At 31.5% G+C, this 16,938-nt stretch overlaps 1 protein-coding gene across 1 annotated transcript in view; it reads left to right on the plus strand.

Moving 5' to 3' along the window:
* Nucleotides 1-16,938, plus strand: part of LOC124369755 (discoidin domain-containing receptor 2) — a 229,729-nt gene that overhangs the window by 20,855 nt on the left and 191,936 nt on the right. The window contains exon 2 of the mRNA XM_046827839.1: nucleotides 10,822-10,860. The gene's annotated coding sequence lies outside the window, so the exon portion shown is untranslated. The remainder of the gene's footprint in view (nucleotides 1-10,821; nucleotides 10,861-16,938) is intronic.

Here is a 16,938-nt window from a genome sequence, read left to right on the forward strand (position 1 = left end):
TGGACATTTGGATTGCTGAATATGAAACAGGACGTAAGCTTTTGTAGTTACGAAATGATTAATATCAGAAATAGAGGGAGTGTGACGAAAGGGATATCCAACCCCACGTGCATGAATTTAAACACAGGTGATTGTCCTGTGTACCAGCACGTATTATTATCATTCCTGATCTATTCATTTGTATCGTTTTCTGACTATATTTCACGTTAAGTTTCTGGATACAGATAGCTGAATAACGATAGTAATTGCTATAAATAAATCTGATCTAAATTATGCTGGGGATATATATCTCATATAGAAGTGTAATATGATCCAAGAAATGGAATTAAGCTGAAAAGAAGCAATCCAATCTGAATGTTAAAGAAAATAAAGAGTAGTTTTCGTACATTAATGCGGTAGTTACATGGAACCTTCAATATAATTTAACGTAAAACGGTTTATTTTTTACCCAAAATCATATAGGAAATGTAATGTTATTAGTGTACTAATTTCTAGAATAATTATATCCGTCCTTAATAATTTTTAAGGATTGAAATATAAAGTAAGACTGAAATAACAAAAACACAATATTTTGCAATATTGTTTCTTTTTAGGCACCTTTGGATTGGAATAAAATATAATTTGTACAACACAACTACTATACCTACAAGTAACACCAGCGAAGGCGTCTTACTTCAAGACGGTATAAGCAGCTTATGTAACAATATCCCTCTCAAAGCGGTAAGCAGATTTAAAATGGAGTGGAGGGGAGAGAGGGAGTTCCACACTGTGACAGGAATTATAATCGCCCCCTATTTCTGCAGTACAGTTTTTATAATACGACTTTAATGTTGGTTAAAAATATCAGAGCATCTTTAAATTACTGGTTGTTTTTATATGTGGATGGATATGTATGGGAAACAGAAGTTGCGTAATATTGAATGTAATACGAGTAGTAATATTGTAAGTAATATTGAATGAGTCGAATACATTCATGAGTGGAAGTAACTTTCATATATAGAACAGGTTTATTATTAACTCTAGAATTAATTATTTGTATAATTTTCATGAGGATATTCCTGTAGTGTATGATGAAACATCCGTCGTTGATGTGATTGACTTTAGTCCTAGAGTTTTCTATTTGACTGAAAACATAACTTTTATAACATCATAGCTGGAGGTGCATGACCTATCTATTCGGTATTAGCCATACACTTCCTATTACACCCTTTGTATATGTCATGTTTTAAGATATTTCTTCCCATCAAAAGATCAGAATTTATATCCATACCGTTACAATACATTATTTTGGAGCTGAATATAGTTATTATATATAATTATTTTCTGGATATCCTTTCTAAAAACACTTTTATACTAAAGATCCTTATGGAATTAATATCTTATCACCAGCTACTCCAAGGATAGCTCAGAGCGAGCTTTCATGTTGTAACCCCATTTTATGTTTTTAATACTCCTAATATAGTTCTTAGGCTTACGCATCCTGTTTTCAAACTAACATGTAGTGTTCTGTTTACAACACGTAAAAACTATAACAATGCAAAATTGAAATATTTCGGCCTGGCTGTGCCGAACTGATTTTAAACTTAAACTACCAATAAGATACATCTCCTGTGCAGATGAGTTGGTGGGAGCAGAGCTGTATCGTGATCGGATGAAGCTAAATTACTCACAGGACCAATAGGTCCAAACTGTTCAAGATGGCTTCCTTATTGCAGGCTGCCGATTTTAGGCAATCTGACAAAATCTTCCATGTTAACTTATTTATTGATTTACAACACCAAAACTCGAAGTAAAAGGAAATGCTGGCATAAACCTTATGTTTCAACTCGAATATAATGTCATCCATCTAAGGGATCCAAGAGATCGAAGAAGAAGTAAGAGGGAAGACTTAGGGGAGGTAAACTAAGAGAAGATGCTGGGAAAAGAGCCGGTGAGAGATAGGGAAAATGAAATAGATGGAGGGAACCAAAGAGTTGTAAGAAAATGGAAGTAGGTGGTGAGGTAAGGGATGAATAAAGAGGTTATTATTCTTTTGTCTAGTTCAGTTTGTATTACATGATCCTAATTAGCTTCTTTACTATTACAATTAACATGTTAGATTTTTCTGGAACAGCTATATCCATTGCCGCAAGCAAAAGACATTATTAAAGGCAAGTATCCTTTAAAAAATTAGCCTTTATAAATTAATTGTTAGATTTAAGATCAAATATATTATTTCCCTTAACAGTATTAACTAATGCTAATTGAGATAAATTTAATTATATTTCATATTATAATTGCTAATATTAATAATTTAGCACAAAGATAATTGTGAAAAACTTTAAACGCCTTCTAACTTCTGCACTATGCTTAAGTTCAAATTGGAATTGAAACTAGAGCTTAGTTCCAAGAGTATCGAGGAGTATATGAGGAGCAGGAGTGGTAGGATCTGTAATATCGCAGGATATGTCGCAGTCTCCACAGTTGTTGCTGTGGGCCCATACAACTTCTGGCACCGTCTCGGCTGAGATCCGGTGGTATTTATGACCCAATAACATTGGTCTTACCTTTCTCTTCGATACTATATGCCCACTCCTTCCTACAAAGCTATATCAGTAGGTACGAGAATGTGCTCGCATGTGGTACACAGATAGTTATTTTGTCTCTAAACATTCGTTTTACGTTTAAAATTCATACTTATGGGACAAGGGAAATTATCTTTTAGAATTCACAGTACTTTGGCTCGAATTATAAGTTCTTTTGTAATATAAATAACATTTCAATCAAATGCAATCAAAATCTCAGAAATATATTAGGATTACCAATCTGTACGAATAGGCCAACGTATACTTACATGAATTGTATAAAATACTCAGTGTATGTCTGAGGCGCATCTATGAAACCTTTACCGCTTACCCTATGGAAAGAGGTTGGAAAACAGTTTTTCATCATTAGTTTAGAGCGTTAGCAGAGTGCTGCTCTTGGCCGATGGACTCAGTTTTGACAGTATCCTCTCAAAGTGATGTCTTCTTATTATGAGTCGGCTGTAGATGAATTAACTTGAGTTTTTCCTCACAAGAACAACGTTTAACCTCGTGCAATTGTGTATCGTTACATTTTATCTTTGCTTTATTAACATTTATAATTGTAAAGGTATGATGAATGCGCATCCAAAAGCATTATAGTTTTTCATGTAAAGTGTAAACTTATTGAGACTTTAAATGATAAAATACAAACATGATTGATATTTTTTAAATAAGTAATAAATAAAAATGTTTAAAAAATAAAATGCTTTTAAATACATATTGATAACAAATTAAAAAATGATACATCTCTCAGGTTGTATGATAAAAAAATCGTTAAAGTTTTTGAGATTTAAAATTGTTGTTAGTACGCTATAATGAAGAAAAGCCGCTAGCAGAGCTGCCTCAAAAGTCAAAAATATTTAAACACTGAATTCCAAGTAGCATTAAAAAACTTTCAGATATGGGCAACTTTGTATAATGCCATTCAAATTATTTTGCATATTTAATATTGTATTGACAAGACCTGATCTGTAACTGGACCTTTTCTAACATTTAATTTTCCTTTCATTCATCTAAATAGCAGGATTTCGGACATTTTCCATTGTTATATTCTACAATAATAGAAAATATGTTAATTGGACTTTACTCTGTTGTTCAGGAGTTAAAAAAGCTGAAGATATATGGTAAAGCAAGCACAATAAATTAAAAACTAATCAACCAACTAATCAATGAACTTCCTAAAGTCCAACCGTGGTCAGAACATGTTGTGCGATGCTCGTATTGCACACGCAGTTGCAATGTACTCACATTTGTTCCAGGCATCAGACTGGAGATAAATGTAAGGCTGAAGGAATCTATTGTTTGCGTTCCTCCAACCCATTGAAATTCTATTATTTTGTTTCAGTTGATATGCACTTAGTGTGGCGATATTGATTAAGTTTATCCATACAGAATTACTTGTGGGGAAAGATTTGAAGCGCAGAAGAAGGCTTGTTTCAACACACACATTGAGTTTGTATTGTGCATTAAATAATAATCAGGTCTCCTGAATATCTCAAGAAGCTTAAAAAAAGATATTCAAACGAAATTGTTTAACTCATGGCCCACGATCATGTTGCGACAGAACAATTTTAAAGTCCTTTCACTGGTTAATTACACAGACATGAGCGTGTCCACTTTTGGATTTGGAGCAGGATTGCTTAAATTAAATAGTGTACTTTTATGTGTGCTTCACACAGATATACTCCAGTATACTTCTGCATGGTGACAGTAAAGATAACAGAGCCTCATTTGACTAATAAACTGGCATAGTAAGACGTTAAGACTGAGCTATATCACGAATTATTTACCGAATTCCTCGCGATATTTCTGATTATAGGTTAGTAATAAAATAGCAGAGCAATCCCGTTCTTATGAACATGGAAATACAATTCATTTCTATTTACCATTCTAGAAACATCTGACTGTTGATGAGGCTACGAATATACTCATACTGTTTCACCTCTATTTTTAATGTTAATTTTTATTAATTTTTTAAATTTATGAAAAATAAAAACTTATTACAACACCTGCTAGATGCTTCAAAAAGAATTGTTTTATATTTAATCTAATACATTTTCTCCTTTGAATTATACGAAATTAAGTTAATAAGGGGAGAATACGAGAAATGTTTGTTGGCCTAAAACGACAAATTAATGAGCATATTTTGTTACACCAGATTTACCATTGTGAAGAGAAACAATCACGCGAAACTCGAAATTTAATAATGTTCCGAGGTAACAGAGCCGACATTGCTCGTTCCCCAAGAGACCAAGCTACACGTTCGCGATACTAATGAGTATATGTGGGCGTTGTGGGGCTGGAGGAATCATTAGGCGTATATTTTAATACCTCTCGAGCCATCTGGGGCCAGTTACGCGTCATCCCGGGATCACGCTCCACTCCCGACCCTTCACATCCTTCCGTGAAGCCTTTAGTGGAATGACTTCATAATTGTTCCCATTTGGGGGCGGACAGAAATAATCCGGGAATGCCGGGTGAGACGGTTTACGCAAAATAATTAATTTTTAACCACCAAATATTTGTTTTATCGTTGGAGTTAATGAGCACGCTAACATCAAAGCATAAATGCCATACACACCAGCCCTCATTATTTGTGCATAATATCTTATGTTATAGTAAACATATACAGGTAATTTTGTTAAAGACATAAATATGGTACTCCAATGCCAATAATACGTTGACGTATAGTTAAAAATTTAACTTCTAACTGAAATAGTACTATTAGAAATTACAATTTTGAAAAAAATTAATAAAATTAATTTATTTTTTACGCAATTATCTAAATAAGTGTTTATATGTGTATTTATTTTTATGTAATCTATATGTAAAAATTAAAGATCTTACTCGCTCATAACGAATTCTAAAACTTACTGATATTACAGAAAATTGAAATTTGGTACATGAATGAATGATGGCTTAAAAAATAACAGCATTTGTAATTCATGTGGTTAGGGTTGCAACACCTAGAAGAATTATATCTTTGGTTTTTACAACTCCCCAATCTCCTAGATAGATAAAAGTTGACATACATTCACAGTCATCTACATAGAAAATCAAGACTGGCAAGATAAATAACCCAAAGGAATTTAAATGGGATCAAACCCCCTTTACAAAATTAGTTTTTAAACTTCCAGCTGGTCTAGAAGTAAATAACATACACACATACAGTAGGTTGGTCTAAAACGTCCACTGCGTGTATGAAAATGTATTTCTGGTGTAAGTTATTTCCATAGCCGTTTTGGTGTTTGTTTTGTTGCCTTGCTCAAGGAAGAATATACACACATATGCTGAAAAGTCCACTTCAATGAAAAAAAAAAAAAAATAGGGACCATTATAATCAACTTGCGGTATAAAATAGTTCCTGTATCGGTAGTCTATTGAGTGCATAATACATAAAATGAGTCAAATGTAACTTTTCTCAGACGGCGGTAAGTTTTGTTAAGAAAACAAAATATAGTTCTTCTATGTTTACAATCCTTGTACAACCTTTATAGGTGGTTGAAATTCATGAAAACGGTGTTATTATTTTTTTTTTATTCGTGAGGCATGTTTATATCAAATTTAATCTTTGTAGGACGTCGGGAATTGGGAAAACTTAAATATAGTTCTTTAGGTTTTAATCAGTATGGGTGCTTGACCTTCAGGAAAAACCTGTAAATTGTTTTATTACATTCTTGTATACGTGTACCAAACTTGCAATATGGATTTGAGAAATACTAAGGAATGTGTGCTTAACTTAGTGAGAGTTTTATAAATTTTATATATATATATATATATATACATATTATATATAATCTTGACAAACAAATTATAAGTAATAAAAAGAAACTAATAAACATATACAAAGTCATTTATAGTTATGTTCATCTTTAAGGAATGAAGAGTTTCATTAATACAATTTATATTAGTACTAATTAAGATAGAAGTTTCATTGTTAACCTAAAGGCAACGTATTATATCAATTGGTACTAATAGGATATCTATTGTTTATCAACCAATCAAGCCAATATTGATACATGGATACAATTAAATAACTTGTATTATAGTGTTTTCTTCCAATATTATATTTTCCGATAATATTCAAGTAAGTGACAAACTTTGCAATGCCAAAGGAATGGAAAAATTGTAAACACAGCGGAAGGGGGTTGGTTATTAAAGTTCGCAAGAAAGTCCCTCGTGTTGTTTTAAGAGATAAATCGCAACTAATTACATTGTAAATTATTGAAAATAGTAATCTTTAAACTCCTGTACCTGATAAGTTCTAGTTATTAAATTACTATAGACATTATAGTGTTCTACTCTGATTAAAAATCAAATACGCCAGCACCTTGAAGGTGTGAAAATCAAAGCAAAGGCTACAAGAAAAGTTTACAAAACTTTGTCGAGGCTAGGCTACGCTCTGATGTGACTGACGTGTACACAAGTTGGGGTAAGGAGCTTATATAACAATACTCGTCCCCCCCTCCCCTACAGTAAGTAGATTTACAGAGGGAGAGGGATAAAAAATTATGTCCTACATTCAAACCTGAGGTTCTCTTTTTAAAATATATAGTGGCTGTTATACAAATATAAGATATATTACGAACTGTTACCATGCTTTAAATTAGGCTATCCTAAATGTAGGGCTTGTTTCCATATCATGTAATCATAAACTAATTGGATATAATCGAGGTATTACAACACCGTTTTATCATCACCAAGCACAGTTTTATATTTATAGATAAATTAACAAAGTGGACTTTTCTGTAGACTAAGTACGACTATTATGACAATTTCTAGAACTTTACATTTAAATTTTGTATAGACTAAGATATATAAAATCTCACTACGTACGTTAAAACTGAATTTGAAATTATCTAGTCTTAAAGCTGGGCGAAAAGTGCGGTTACGAAAGTGGAGCTGACCAATTAGACAAAGTCAAACTTAGTAGAACCTGTCTACTAATATTATATAAAGCCTTTAAGTGTGACGATTCCGCACTTACATCTAGAAGGGATAACAATAGAGCAATGTAACTCACAGTGTATCATCTGTTAAACAGCTTACTATCAGTATGGTTATTCCTCTTGTGACAGCCGAAAATTGCTGTTCTTGTAAGAACTATGTTAAAATTCAAACCAGTTCTATAACTTTAATTTTTATCGCAAAATACGAAAGAAAGTAGTTTTATTGATATTCTTGTTTGTTATTTAAAAGGTTTTTACTTAATCCATTAAACATTGTATAAAAGTATACACTTTCAAATAAAAACTGCTTGTATGCACATTAGTCATATATTCAAAATTAATCATAATTATACGACCAAAACCAACAGTTTTAGAAGTCAATAAATAGTTGTCATAGAGTAGAACTGAAGTCGTGGTAACTTCTACAAATTAATTCAGGTTTTGCACGTCAATTACTTATAGTTGAAAGGAATTATATTTCTGGCATTTTAGTTTACATTGCCTTATTGTAATGTAACACATTTGGGTCTTAAGGGCTTGCTTTGGTCATAAAGCGTGTTTGATCTACTTCCAATTTAAGTGGTAGAATGAAAAATTCCCAACTTCCTGTTTTGGCGTTTTTCAATACATCAATTTTTGCGCTAAACCACTCCACTGTATGCCAAACCCGTTCTCGAGATAGTGTATGTACAAACTCACACTATAATACCCGCAAACAGACATTTTTTAGGTGAACCTAATTTACTTTCTTGAAATTTAGAGTGCTACACAACATCAACTATAATTGTGAACCTTCACATGCTAATTATTATGATATTAATTACTACGCTAATTGTGATAATTTATGGTACATATATTTATCGCCTATACAAGATAAAACTACTTACATTCGAGTTATCTTTATCTACTATAATTAATTTGTTAACTCTGTATACTATTTGTCTTAAACAAGTTTTTCACATTCCACGCTAACTCAACATTTTGGTTAACAGAGAATAAATGTGGGGTTACTTAGAGGAAACAGTGTGTTGAGGTGGAAAGCAAACCCTTGACATAGGCTCCAGTTAACTTCGGTATTGGGGTCCATACTTAACAATGTTTACATTATTAACTTAACTTCTGCTGTCCCTCAAAATGAACCGTTATTGTACACGGATTGTATCGATTGAAAATTCCACGAATAATATTGTGTTTAATTAGAATATACATGTAATTTAGTTTTAAACTCAAAATATTTATGATAAAAACACTTTTTTAGGTTATGTTTCCTTTCATTGCTACAGATATTGAATTTAACTGATCTAAGCATATTTACTTAAGATTAATATTATTTAATAGTTTGTAGAAAACCTATTTAACAATTTAGTCCTCGAAATAGAAGATTATCTGTATTCACATCTACGTACGTATGTTAGTGGGTGTTTGTCAACGTGATGTCTCAATATGTCGCGTTTTTAACTACCCTAATAGGATTCTTGATAAACTGGAGCTTAAGAACAGTATGGATACTATTGATTAATTGATTTACTCCTGATATATTGAATTTGTACTTCAAATCTTCATTATTACTACAGGTATTTGTAGAACTGAAAAAGGCTTATTATTTAAAACTGCATTTTTAAAATTAATACTATTAATTTTTCCATTTATATACGAGTATTTTTTTTACCAAATATGTTTGCTTAATTTATGAGTATATCAGAGATTGATAGGTATATGCCAATCCTTGGACATGTCTTCGAATGATCCTATCCTATGTCAGTCTACATCAGTAGGGAGTATCTCGCAATACAGTGATATTTTTAAAAACGTATTAAGAACTAATTGTATTTATTTGGTAAAGTCTGTAACTCAGGAGGATGGCAAAATTTCTTTTCCGTCTGTCAGTCTGCACGATATATCTAGAAAAAACTGGACTACATAATATACAAAGGTTTATTTGAAGCTTCGTTTCTATATAGACGACGTCGGTTGAAATGATGGTGCACGCCCCCTTATTTAATATAGCTTAATGCCAATGAAACTTAACTCTCTGATAAGAGTTAATTATGTACCAGAGAACAAAATTAATGATATACTTTAAATTTTAGTAGACAGAAAACTGAATTTCTATATAGAAACTATATAGAACGATGATAGTGCACTTCCCTCCTTCGGATTTGGCAGAGTTTTAGCTTAGCGGATTTGTTGTTTTCCATGTAATAAATATAAGCTACTTTCCTGATTATTTTGATCACTTTCTTGATTATTTTTCGTGCGTTGGAATTAGTAGTAGTTAAATTAGTAATTAGTGGTCTGTCTGTTTATCTATCTGCAAAGGCTGTAAAAATGCTTCTCTTATTGGTTCATCTTTATGTATGTTATTTATCTTTGACAAAATCTACTATATATTTGAAATTTTGCATAAACTATTTGTGACATTTTGTGTGGTGTCTCATTCATTACATACATCTTGACCTTAATAAGTTGGGCAAAACTTTTAACTGAGGACCAGTTGCAAAATAAATAATACAAGAAAAATAATTTAGCTTTTTAATGGTGATATATCATTAAGAAAAGACAGACAATATTATCTAATTTCACGAATTGGTTGGGTTAAGACAGGAATTTTCACAACATATAACCAAGTAATTAGTACATAAAACTAAAAGAACTAATTCAGGTAGGTTGTCTTTTTACACTAACCTGGAGAAAACTAATGTTCAAAATCAGTATGTTAAATTTTAGATTGCCTTTAATGGTTAATTGACATAACATGTACAGTAATGGTATTAAGAATTGATATTCCTAATCAATTTGATTTTAGTTACATATTCTGTTTAAACAATGACTTTGTAATTAATTTGAAATATTGACGCTGCAATACGATCAGTGATTGTTGTAGGACAATAAAGTTATAATCTACTATGACTATGGTGAGAATCCATTATTACTTTAGAAAACATTCTTGTGTTGTCTTTTACAATTCATACATAACATTTACGAATTATGGACCGTACAAAAAGAAATCAAAGAGTTTTGAACAAAGATATTGAGATTTTCCATGAAACCTTTCTACGACATATAAATTGCTTCTTCTTTAAGGTGATGACAATGTAAGAACAGAAATATAAAAATTCATACAAACTTAAATAAACATAATTTAATTACCTTTGACAATATTATTGTGTTTCATACTTTAAATGTACAATTCAAAATAAAAATAGAAAATGTATTTTAAATAATGTTAAAAAGTTCAGTATGGAGTTTGATTGTTTTAATTATATCTATACAAAACTGTTACTGTATATGCCTATTTTATTTTTCAGACAGATCACCTGTGCAGAGAAAATGCTAAAACTTCAGTGGTAAGTTATACTACACCTTATAAAACTATATATATATATATATATATATTCTGCCTTAGAATATATACACTATCATTTTTCTAACCTGAAAAATGTGATTGTATAGAACTACATGTTAATTCTAGCATAGCTGGAGGGATATATTTTAATATCCGTAAGTAAATATTGAACAGCATATTGTTTATCTATTGGTTTTAGTATAGACAATTATTAATAGTTAATCTTTTAAGATTGTCAAGGCAGGACTTTTCGGCCTTTGCGCGCTGCAATCTGTGGAAGTTTAGTAAGGCCTCTATGACATTAACAACTAAACTGTTAACATTTTATTTCATGATTCCATATTGTAACAAGCTGAGGGATATTCATATTTGAATTTTCTCTATTTATTCAATTTTAGATGTACAAGTTTATGAAAAACACCTTTTTTAACTAAATATTCAAAGATTTGTCTAATTTCCATCTGAAGCGGAAACAAATATATTTCTTTAGTATACACGGTCTAAGTTTCGTCTGTGCTTTTTGTATTAACCCTAACTACGAGTACAATGGCTTAGAATTCTTATAAACCGTCAAGGCAATAATTGATTTTTTTGTTCTCTTGGGACAAGAAGCTTATAAGTTGCACTTAGTCCTGTAAGAACCTTTACGCTGCTTCCAGAGTGACAGGATATTCAGGATGGGTAAAGTTAGGGAGTAGAGGCCCCCTCCTATTGAGATCCATGAGGAAGAATTAGGGCACTACATCTCTTAGTCATGTCCCCCTGGAAGAAGGGGAGGCCAGCTCTGAACCAGCCTTTCCAGTCAAAATAGGCAGGGGGTGGCATACCCTTGGTGAGATTAGCAAGAACCTCTGAGGTTAGGGAACAAACCCCACCAACTCCAACAGTCATCTCATACAGTAGACTAGACCTATCGAATTGCCCATGAACCCCAGGATCTCGATATATGCGGTTAGTGATGTGCCGCTCCTGGACATCCATAAGGTTGCCCAGATTGAAGTGACAAATCGGTTTTTGCTGTGCCCAGTGGTGGGTTCAAATGGAAGGTATAAACAGCCAGAAGTGATCCCTGCTGGGTAAAGGCAATTGTTTACATTAACTTCCATTAAACGAGCCATTCAATAGAAAATCATCTAGAGACAAAAGTGTGTAGTAAGTGAATTCCCTTATGTTGTGCAAGCCCCGAAATAATCGAGGTAATCTTAAAACAACTATTGCTGCTTGTAACCCCTTTCTTGTGAGTTTTCTGGTAGGATTGGCTATTAATATTTGCTTTGCATCTTGGGAATACGCCTTGACCGAATGTATTTGCACTTGCTTGACAACAACTGATTCAATTGGGTTACCCCCTTGTATCTGAGTGGGTAGCATCTTAGGTTATTACAGGAAATCTGTTTTGAATCTCGCTTTGATTATAGTAGTTTTTGCATAAAAGCAAATAATCACCTTAATGATTTTGGGTTACATATTATAACAATTTGGTATGTTGATGGTTCCTCTACGATGTGAAATTAACAACATGTGTACATTTAATTTTGAATACCAGGCATAATTTGCATACAAATATACTTTCTGTCGATTCCAAACTAGATAATTTTAAGATATTAAATTTTGTGGTTGTTTGGGAAGGACGTTTATGTTTTAGGTTCCATTTACGTGCTTGGAAAGAGCCCAAGCATTTTGTGTCTGGGATTTATTCACTAGTAGTCGTATCTTCCAACTTTGTGAATAGTTTTTGTAGTATAGAATTTTTTTAAATATCCTATTGTTATTCTTAGATGTAACATTGAAGTTGTTACTGTATTCAGTTAATCAGATGAAATACTTGTCGTGAAACTCAAGAAAGAAGAGTTTATCCTTGTATCTGACAGCTTTTCCCCACGACTGCATACGACCTTCCAGACGAGGGAACTTCAAAATTACGCTTTGCCGTTCACTGCACCAGTATCTGGAAGTATCTTCGGTTTTGTAAATAATTTTTGATAAAACAGTTTTTAGATGTACGTGGGTTTAATTAGAAACGAAGCTGATGTACATAGTAACAATAATTGTATTACTTACAGCTTATGCTCCTCAAAGTTGAACACTACTTGGGATTGGGCACACAGTTCACTGAACAGTCTCCAGTTTACCCCTGTGATAAGCAACGTCGTCGCCTTGTTTAACTTGGTTCTCCGTCCCACTTGACTTGAGGCGCCGCGCCACCACCACCTTGCTTCGCACTCGGTCAGGCGCAAGTTCAAATTTACTTAGGTTTGTGGATTATGGGTAAGGAAATTTCTTACAATTACATGACATATATGTAATGTTTCCATCCAACTCATGAAAGGTGTATCGGAAATTATGCCACTGGTCATACGAGTAATAATAACATAATAACCTAACGAAAAACTTTAAATAAATAAAGAAAACCTGATGAATGTAATATATAATAAAAATATTTAAAAATTTGTTGGTAAAATGTACGTTTAGGATTACTTTCCTAATGGCAAATTTTCAATTAATGGATTCTTAATATTGACAATGTACGCATTTAACATGTTAACCGCATCTCTTTGGTAATCTAAATAAATTTGTAACTCTTCTTAGGAATATAATTTTTCTCCCCTTTTATAAGACTCGTTAATTTCCAAGCTTTCTTCAATACTTGAATAGTTGTGGCCTAGCCATTCTGCAAAATTAGACTTGATACTCGTTACGTTATTGGTTGGTTGGATTGTACATTCCTTAAAATGTAACTTGAAATTTTGACGTATCTGGCCAATGTAAGGCCATTACATTTACTGCAAATTAATTTTATAATCTCCGTAATTTCTGTATAAATAATTTTGTTTCGTGGTTTGGTTTAATTTTTTATTAATGATATCAAACAGTTATTTCTTTTTCTATAACTTTTTAAATATAGATTTTTCAAATGTTTTGCTTGTTGTTTTGTTAAGAGTGATGCCTTTTTTATTATTTGTTTTCATAACTATTACAATTTTGATTGATTTTAGAAACGGATTTTTACTAATAAGCCTCACAAAGGATGATACATAGCTAGTCTAGTTTCTTTTTTTAAATCCAGAGTCGTACTGAAAATAATTAATGTAACATTAATTGTTGTCGGTTTAATTATTTCATCAACTTATTTTTTTGATATAGCGTTATATTTGGTGAAAAATTATTTAATATTTTGAAAATATTTCATATACTGGAACGTTTGAGTTCGTGGTTTCTATGGACATTCCATTCCATACATTAGAATACGAATAATTCAATATTTGAACAAATTTCAAAATTAAGAAATCTTGAACGTAAAGCAACAAATATTAATTACAAATTATCTTCACCATTTGTTTTATTATTTTTATAAGTATATAATTTGTTGTAGGGTTGCCATGTTAATGTGATAATGGAATTTTTCCATAACACATATCATTAAAGAAAAATTATTAAATGGAACTATTTTGCTTATATATGTTTATATATATATAAAGCAAAACAGTTCCATTTAATAATTTTTCATTCCTGATATGTGTTATGGAAAAAATGCCATTATCACATTAACATGGCAACCCTACAACAAATTATATACTTATAAAAATATATATATATACATATAAAGATAATTTGTTATGGAAACTGTTTTTTAATAAAAGTAAATTCCATGACATTAGTTATTTTAAGTTTCTTTTGTGTTCCATGTACCGTGCATGCAAGGCCACAAATATAAACAATTATTATTCAAGCAATCACCACGAACGGACAGAATATACTTCCGGAAACGCAGAAATTAATCTTTCCAACAAACTTTCTAAAATTAATGTAGTTTTAATTTCATTTTGCTATAATAAGAAAATAACTACTAACTGCTAATAACATATAATTATTTTTAGAATAATATGGTAAGATTTTCAACAGTAATCGACACGGGATATTTCACAATTCAATTGGTGTTGTTACAGACATTTATATTTCAGTATATTCAGCAACTAGCTAATCAGCAATCGGCTTACTGAAGTATTGGGGTTGCCTTAAATTACACAAATCAAGATATATTTGCATCTCATGTAATATAGTCTCAGACATTGATTTTGTTGTTTATATTACAATGCCTGTTACCAGATTGTAAATCCCATTTAGGCGATACCATATTCAATCTTTAGATTCTTTATTTTTTGCCCTTCATACCACCGGTAGGGCTATGTTCTGCACAATTTTAACTTTCCGACGCTTATACAATCCCTACTACTGTTAGATACTACAGTACTGCTTATTTAATTTCTACTGTTATTTATTAAATGTTATATATTATATTTTAATTTATTAGCACTATTTATTTATGTTCGCTCTTAATAATCTTATAATTTCGTTAGCTAGTTGATTGCTTGTTCCTGTTGCTCAGAGAGTTTTTATAAATATTTTTTCCTTTACGTAATTATTTATTATTCTACTTTTGTTGATATCTACCTATACTTTAGTTGTGTTTTATTGTTTTTTATATAAAGTACAATTTATTTGAATCATTTTTCTGAGTTGTTTCCATACTTGAGTAATTATTGTTGTTTGTTAATCTTTATTTTTATTTTTTGTTATGTTTTGGATATTTATAACTTGTTATATCTTTGGATACTTATTATTTATTATCAAATTTTTGTATAGGCCTACCTATTTTGTTACTTTATGTAGATTTTTCATCTGATTGTATTAATTTTTTTTTCCGCTGTATTCTACCATCTATGCTTGTCTTTGTAAATTGGCTGCTGCCGTTGGAAATAAATAAATAAATCCCTTGTTTTTATTATTTCACGTTTGTTGGACTTTGTCCCTGACTAAAGAACTTTCGCCTTTCAGCTATATCACTGTGTCAGGTAAGTTTAATGTGCTCTTACGTGATCCTAATACAACCACGGGTTACTTATTGACGATTTTGGAACGAATGAACTCCTGGACATAAGAAAGGACGAAGGTCAGGTGCAGCTTATGAGAGAGTGAGGTGTGGAGAGGAGAGTACCACCCTTCCCTTAGACAACATATTGCTATATATATGTCCCTCTTTTAGATAATAAATCCATCTGGAAATTTCAATATGTCAGCATAGTTTAGGCAACACGTAGTTTTTACAGTCCCAGTATACAATGTGTGACCAATATTAAGAATGAAATCACTTATTTTCATTTAAACCTATTTTATATACTCTTCTGGTGTTCATTAAAATAACATATTCTTAAATATGGTAACTGGTTGGCTAAATATAAGAACAATATATACATAACACAGTATAGTTCACTTTATTTTGAAGGACAATTAGAAGGGAAGTTTTAATTAAAGAGTTTTATTTTAAATCAAGATTTATTTATGAAAAAAGTTACTACCTTTTTGTATTCAACATTACACCCTCACTGGCAATGTTAATAACCAATAAATAATACATTAGTAACTCAAATAACTCCTCAGAAATCGAATGTAAAAACCTATTTACATTGATTAAGATAAATAAGTTTAAGCTCCTTTGTACTTACATGTACAGTACATATATTACATACAATACATTTCCCCATTAAAACAAATGAATTTAATTTGTACGAAATGAAAACGCATTGAAGTGCTATTTAAAATTCATACAAGTAATATTGCTAGAGCTACAATGAACAGCTGTCAATATCGCTTTGCTACGGTGACCTGATTCTGTCAATCTGTCAATCGATGTTGTTAGCCTACTGATAGACGAACTCCATTAGTGTAATTTTAGAACACTAACTAATGTTTTGTGAACATAATGGAAGTTTTGATCTTGTTTTTTGGTTGTTATTTGACGAACATCAGTGAAGGACGATTATTTGACACATAACTAACTCGGGAACGCCCCTGTTCGTAGTAACCACCTCAGCATCCACGTGTGGACTGACCATTTTTTATTACAAGCTGTATGAAGAGCTTGATTTGAAGATTAATAAACTTATGAGACAAGGTATTAAATTTATTTCTAGTTAAGCACTGGAATCTAAAATTTCTCCATGATTGCTAGTTGACTTCAACTCTAAAGTTCCCAATTTCAACCATTATTCATCAGTTATAAGAATGAAGTTATAGAATT

The sequence above is a fragment of the Homalodisca vitripennis genome, chromosome 1, assembly GCF_021130785.1.
Source record: "Homalodisca vitripennis isolate AUS2020 chromosome 1, UT_GWSS_2.1, whole genome shotgun sequence".
Classification (NCBI taxonomy): Eukaryota; Metazoa; Arthropoda; class Insecta; order Hemiptera; family Cicadellidae; genus Homalodisca; species Homalodisca vitripennis.